This window comes from Acinonyx jubatus, chromosome A3, assembly GCF_027475565.1.
Source record: "Acinonyx jubatus isolate Ajub_Pintada_27869175 chromosome A3, VMU_Ajub_asm_v1.0, whole genome shotgun sequence".
Lineage (NCBI taxonomy): Eukaryota > Metazoa > Chordata > Mammalia > Carnivora > Felidae > Acinonyx > Acinonyx jubatus.
The window spans coordinates 63592101-63599842 of NC_069388.1; positions in this window are offsets into that span (position 1 = coordinate 63592101).

Below are 7742 nucleotides of genomic sequence, written 5' to 3' on the forward strand. Positions count from 1 at the left end.
ACCAGGCCAGTTCAGTTCAATAATACTGCTATGTGTAATGAACACACTGTATGTGCCTTCGTGGAAATAATGAAAAATATATTGGAATTTTCACGGCATAGAAATGGCCACAAAACTTGTCGGCGGCTCAGCGCCAGATTAAATGCTGTGTCTTCTAATACAAGAAATATGTTCTGAGCATGTCGTCTAACAAGCAGTAGACCCAGTTCCATTTAATGGGAGGAATCCAGAGACATACAAATTCTCCAAACAACGCAAAATGTTTTCTTGTTTCCAAATGGTCGTGTTGCAGAATGTTGAAACTTCCTTTCTGCTCCTGTTCTTGTGACATGTTCAAGGTGGCTCCAGCAGATAGAATCTTATTTTCCACTTTGAATCATTCAAAGCATTTCTCAAAAATAAGTCTTTAAAAGGTCTGAAAAGCCTCCTTGCAAATCCTGTTAGAATCTCGACAACCTGTTGATCGTGCATTCTCATGTTCATGCAAGAAATACATGTAATTAGAGTCATTTCCAATGACACTCTCATTTTTTAAGCTATGAAGCAACTGTTTTTGAGAACAACTTTTGAACTGTCCAAGTCTTACCTGAATTTGCAGGATCTGAGCGTTTTCCCTGTTGAACAACAGTCCAACTTATTGTATTTTTCATGACAGGCAGTATTTCTGGGGATATTTCTTCATAATGCTTTTAATTCTGATAGTTGACTTGCAGAATACGTGGCTTAAAAAAACAAAAACAAAAACAAAAAACTAGCATATTGCATAAAGAACAGCCAAAAGTTTGTCTCTATTTCTCTCATCTTTTCCGTGTCAAAACTTAAATGAGTATAACTTCTACACTTTTACTATTTAAATTCTTAAAAATATAGCTGCGTACTTTAAGCTGTTTCAGTATGGTGCAAAAACATCTGGATGTGAAGTGAAAAATTCAGTCTGTCACCCAGGTCCCAGATGTTTGGGACTGCGTAGACAAAACATCAGGATGAATGACTGAAAATGTTCTCTCCAATCCAGATGGTTTAGTGCCTGGTGCTTCTATAAGGAAGCATATTTTCCTTTGTCTAAACATCACATCCTACCATATCCCACGTAAGGCATGATTTACACTCTTTCATCGACAAGATGCTGGGCCATTTGGAGCACAGCAGAGCAATCAGTAAATGAAACTCTAAGTATATGTTTTGGAAAACGTAGTCCAAGTACAAGTGTTAGCGTGTACTTGGGAGGGAGTGGGGGCAGCGGAGCCAGAAAGGGGAAGATAGGAGAGAGGGAGCCTGGTTCAACAGGATAAGGGCTTACAATAAAGGGCACAGCCTACAAAGAATCCGTCTGTGGCATCCCATAATCTTAAATAGGCTAAGTGGGGCGTTCGGCAGCAGCATGAACAGGGATGCCTTTTGCCTGAGATTCAGTCGGATTGTGAAATATCACTGTGCCCTTGGAGGCCCTCTCCCCCGCATTGTTCCTTCTTGGAGCATTATAAAGTCAAACAAATAAATGTCAGATGACATTAAAACATGATTAGGCCTTATGAGCACTAGACAGGCAGGAAAATTCTATGTTTGAAAATAAAGCAGTATAGCGACAATTCTAATAACTTGGACAGATACAGTAACAATAGATTTCTCTTCATGTGAACTATCACCACACAAGCTGTTAAGCTTGGGGATGAAGATACCGAGCCACATGTTTTTCCTTCCCCAAAGTTGCAGAGATTTAAAATCTTGAGCTGAGTCTGAGGTTTTCCACGTCCCTTTGCCTTAACCATGTTGAGAAAGAAGGAGCAGATATGAGAGGCCTTGCACTAGAATCAGCAGATGAAATCAAGCCCAGAATGAATTCCATTCTACTTATTAGCCCTACACACTCACCAGATTACAGAGGAGTGTTTAGATAATGAATGGCAATGAATGTTAAAACATCATAAAATGTGACCACTTACAATCGCTGTAAGAAAAACATACCATTTTAAATAGACCTTCTTATAACTCAGAATCTGAGACTTGGATAATAAGACACAGGATTTCATATTGGCCCACAATCAATTTTAAAAAATAGTTTACAGGGATGCAGTAGAGTTTCGGGGGTACACATATCGAGTCGTTAAGAGACTCAATAGGCAGAAGGGAATCTTTAACACCATATAAAACCGAATCACAGTTATTTTTCTTAATGGCTATAATTAGGATGTTTTCATGACTTTTTTTGTGATTCATTTATTGGAATAATAAAATGACAGAGTGAGCTGGAAGGGATTCAGAGCTCCTCCAGGCCTCCTCTCTCCCTTTATGGATGAGAAAACTGGGGACCAAAAACATTAAAGGACCTATCCAAGGCCACATGTGAGTCAGAGGAAGGGTCAGAACTAGAATCACTGAGTTCCAGTCATGACTCACAGAGCCCAAAGCTTATTCCAGGACAACTTGCCTTGGAATCATTACCATACTGCTCAGACTCACAGATTTCCCAAGGAGTGTCCAAGAAACTGACACCCATCACTACGGGCTGGACGCAGCTCAAAACCATTCATTGGTGTTACACATCTAAGAACTATAAAACAAAGCCAGTGTAAAGGCAGAGTCCTCCCATTTGTCTCCATAGTAAGACAAACTATTGCAAAAACATAGCGAATAAAAAACCCCGTCAACTTCAGCAATTTGCCTGGTGGTCCTGAAAACAACACACGACAGCTTAGCTCTCTACAGAGAACTCACAGCACCTTGGAGGAACGTCACACACAGGATGGGGTACGGTCTCTTTTCCTGGAAAAGAACACATCTAAACAGCCAGAATAACAGACCTTAATGGGGTGAAGGGAGGAGGAGGAGGTGGGGGCAGTGACATCAACACCATTCTTGACACAAGAAGACAAAGATGTCAGCGGAAGTGTCTCACCTGACTTACAATCGCCTCAACTCATTGTCCCAGTGGTTTGTATGATGAAATGAAAGGTTAGGATGCATGAGGTAGGTGGGTGGGGGATGAAGGATGGGGGGGGAGGGCCCCAAAAGAAATATGCTATTTAAGGATATTTAGATAGTGAAACGAAGTATACGTCCCCAATTTTGGGGACCTGGGAATCTCACTGGTCCTTCATGGCAAGAGCCAAGGAACTGGATTCATACATGGTGTAATCAGACCTCTTCCATTTTATATTTTCTTCAACATCAAATGAGAACATAAAAGCATTGCTTCCAGAAAGGGAAGACAGCCCTCCTTCATGAACATTCTGGTCCAAGAAATGCAAGGAGGGATACTGGTTAGGAGAATGCGGGTGGGAGGAGGGAGTGACCCAGGACTCAGTATTGGGAGTTGTGAGAAAAGAAATAGTCCTGTTTTGATTGGCCTGGAGAGAGAAGAGGTCCTGGTAAGCCTCCCCTTCAGGCTAATCCAAGGTCGGTGCCCCCTGAGAAGCAGGATCTGGCCAAAATTTGAATTGGGCAGTGGGGGAGATAATGATACTGGGAAAAGAGGTTTGACAACCTATATTCTTCTTTTGAAATGCTTAGGGGAGCCACGAAACTAGCAAAAGTTAAACCAAATAAAATCAGCATGCCCGCTTACCTCTTTAATTTACTCTCCCAAACAGATCATCATTTGGGCTATTCCCCTGAAGTCAAGCATGAAATCTATTTAGCTGGATAGCTACCCATTTCCTCTGACCTGCAGAAGAGCCCTGTTCTTTCAGAATCCCCGGAATGCCAGAATCTAGAGAAAACTGGAGCCACATGCCTGGGCCCCTTGAGATCCTCCCCCCCCCCCCCCCCCCCATACCAAAGGAACTCAGTAACAAAGACCGGGCAGACTTTCAGCACCAACCAACCCAGAAGCATAGATGCGGATTCATCAGTGTGGGTTGCCATGTGACTTCAAGTTGCTATGGGCTCAGAGGATCTCTTGTCATCAGGAGTTTCTCATTCTTTTTTGTATCTGGGACCTTTCTGGCAGTTTTGCAAAGCCTAGAGACTGCTGGTCAGAATGTTTTAAAGTTCATGAACTATATTGAAATCAACGTATCAGAATACTTTTAAGAAACAAATTTGTGAGACGGTATTGTATTTGTGTCTTTAACAACCCATTAAATGTGAGATCCAGTGGTGAGTCTAATAGCTTCTCTAATATTGAAATAGTGATAAGTGTGAATGATAAACTGTTATCAGCAACTATGTGATACGAAGGTAGCTGTGATTTCTGTTGGTGATGAAGACATAGGCACTGCTAATGCTGCTGTTTGTTCTCTGTATTCATAATGTAAGGAAATGCAAATTTTCAAATAGGGGTTCATAGAAATAAAGATGCCATTTTTTTACATCCAAGTTTATGGGATTCTGCTTTTCCTTGGTCGCATTTCCAGATCACTTTCAAGTGAAGAACCCCTTAAAAGGAGGAAGAGAGGCAGGCTGGTGGTACTTTGGAGATACACAATAAAATGGTCATTTGGGTCCGTTTTGATTGGGTCGTGTTGGGCCAACATTTGGAGTTTAAATATTGAGCCTGTGATATTAGGTTTTGGTCTTGAGGTGAAAAGTAATTTTATATCATAATCCAGAGAGTGGAGATCAGGAGAACTGTTCCCTTGCCCAGAGGACACTAAAGGAAGTGTTAAAGGTCACCTGTCAAAGTGCCTGGGGGAGGGGTGTAACCAGAGCCTGGAAAGACTTGATAAGGATGAATGGATCACCTCTCCTTGGCGAATGAGGCCAGGGTGGGGCTGGGACTGGAATGTGAGATGCAGAGGAACCTAGGGAAGGAGTACTGGCTGCTGATGGCAGGCAGGGAGACCCCAGCAGTCTGATAGTTCTAACCTTCAAGACCTGTGGCTGCAGAGGAAATAGGTCCAGGCACAAGTCAGAAAGAGAGGATGATTCTGCTTATCCAAAAAGGAGTTACAGCTTCAGCCCCCACCCCAGGGAATCTACAGCAAGCCAGCCAGCAGAGCAGAAGGGATCTGCGGGAAGGGTAGGGAAAAGACCCGCAGGTCAGGACAGAACAGCCTGCAGCCTGGGACCCAAAGCAGAGAGTCTTACTGAAGTCCAAGAAACAAGTGACCATTTGAATTTCCTTCAATTTAAGAACTTCCATTCATCAAAAGACATCATTAAGAGAATGAAAAGGCAAACCACAGACTGTGAAAAAAATATTCACAATATATTTCTGATGAAGAATTCGTATCTACAATATATAAAGAATTTTTACAAATCAATAAGAAAAATACCAAAGAAACCAAAGTTTACAAATGTACAGAAGACTGAACAGATATTTCTCAAAAGAGGATATCCAAGGGGCCAATACACATATGAAAAGATGCTCAAAGCCATTAGTCGTCCAGAAAATGCAGATTAAAGCTTCACTAAGATCCCTGCATGGCAGAAGGGCCAAAATTCAAACAACAACAACAACAACAACAACACTGGAAATATCAAGTGTTGGAGGGGAGGATGTAGAACAGGTGAAATTCTCATACTGTGGGTAGGAATGTATTCTGATACAACCAGTTGGAAAAATCTGTAGTATCTACTAAAACAAAGCAGTAATTCATACCCTAAGATCCAGCAACTCAATTCCTAGGTATAGGCCCAGGATTACATTTGTCTATCAAAGACCTATAAGAATACATCTTTAAGGGGCACCTCACTGGCTCAGTTTAGTAGAGCATGTGATTCCTGATCTCAGGGTCGTGAGTTCAAGCCCCGTGTTGGGTGAAGAGATTATTAAAAAAAAAAGAAGAAGAAAAGAAATGTTTTGGGGTGCTTGGCTGACTCAGTTGGCCGAGTGTGACACTCTCGATCTCAGGGTTGTGAGTTTGAGCCCCAAATTGGGACTTAAAAATAAAAAATCTTTCCTTAAAAATAAAAAATCTTTTAAAAAAGAATATAGCTTTATATATTTTGTATGCTTATAAATATAAATATTAAATAAATTTATATAAATATATATATCAACTTTATTCAGCGTAGCACCAACTTGGAAACAATTCAGGTTGTAGTATATAACAGAATATCATATAGCAACAAAAAAGCACCAACTATTGTCATAAACAAAATGGATGAATCTCACAGACATAATGTAGAGCAAAAGAAAGCCACATACAAAAGGGTACATGCTGCTTGATTTCATTTATGTGAAGGACAAGAACAGGCAAAACAAATCTATGGTGAGAGAGGTCAGGATAGAATTTACATTTGCAGGGGGCTATTGATTGAGAGGGGGCACAAGGGCACCTTCTGTGGTGCTGAATTATAAATATTATTGACTTTCTGAAAAGTGATTTGGAAACGCAATCAAGTAAAAGCAGCTGGCCGTGCTGTAGATTCAGTCCTCCTAACTCTGGTTTTATATTACAGAAGGGTTTCATTGGGCCAGATGAGCACGAAGAGAGTTCAAAGGCAAGTTGCAGACTGGCAGAAGATTTTCACAATAGATGTATCTGACAAAGGGCTTATCTCCAGCGAACAATGTGCAAAAGATTTGAAATGTACTTTATCAAAGAGGATAACCAAATGGCCAACCAGGATAAGGAAAGGTGCTCGACATCATTGTTCTTCAGGGAAATACACAGTAAAACCGCAACTTGCTACTAATATATATCCACCAAAATGACTTAAGACATGACCAAGACTGACCACAACAGAGGTAGACCACCATCTTGAGCAATGGAATCTTCTACAGCACTGATTAGAGTGCAAAATGGCATAAATCCACTAGAGTGCAAAAATGGGATAAATTTTGGAAACCAATTACATCTACTGAAGCTTCACACATGCCTATGAGGTAAGGGCTCTGTGTGGCTGGTCCAGCGACTGAGTTAAGTAAGAACAGGAAAAGAACCAGGGATCTTGACTAACGACATCCGCTGGGCTTAGGAAACCCTGTTCCAAGTGTTTGGGTTTTTTTCTTAGATTTCTAGCAAAGCTCTTTATGCAAAATCCCAGCACTATTGTGGCTTAAATAAAGGGGAAAAGGGAACTGGCAGAGCTTAGCTCAGATCAGTAAAGGAGAGATCAGGTCCACCGGTGGAAATGGCTGAGTCAGCCAGAAAACCTGGGAAGGTTCCAGGAGGCTTTGAAGAAAGTGTGCAAGTCAGGATGGCTCTAGGGTTCTCTCCTGGAGCACCAAGTGAAAAGACCAAGAAATCCATTCATCTCTTCCCACCACTGTCCAGGAGATGGCCCTCTCTCTTCTTAGAATTTGTGCCATCTTGGGTGGCACGGACAACATACTTGTCCTGAGCGAAGGTGTTTCTGTCGCCCTCGCTTGTGTCTCTGATGAGCCAGTGCTGCAGGAACTGAAGTGAGAGCCCATATTTATTGTGAAAATCTGGCTCAGGAGGGAGAACAAAGGGGACAGAGGGGGGAGGTGGGCAAGGGGAACAAGGTGACCCAAAAAGCAAAGAAGGCCAGAGCCAACCGTAGGCTGAGGCCCAGCCTTCCAGCTATCCTCATGTGTGCCCATCCATCAGCACACACTTCCAGCCACACATTGACGCCTCCCACGAAAATTGGTGTTGGGATGGACAGGCTCCAGAGTGACTCATAGCAAACAGCAAACAGCAGAGGAAGGCCGGGGATTTGACATCTGTTCTTTGGCCCAGAATTAAAACTTCTTTCCCCTAAACAACGAGGACAGTAGTTATACGTACCAGCCTTAGTGTGTCACTGTCAGAGTATTTCTTTTTTTTTAGTTTGAGAATTTTTTCAGGGGACGTAACCAATGGAATGGCCACGCCCACCTCCCCAGGCCA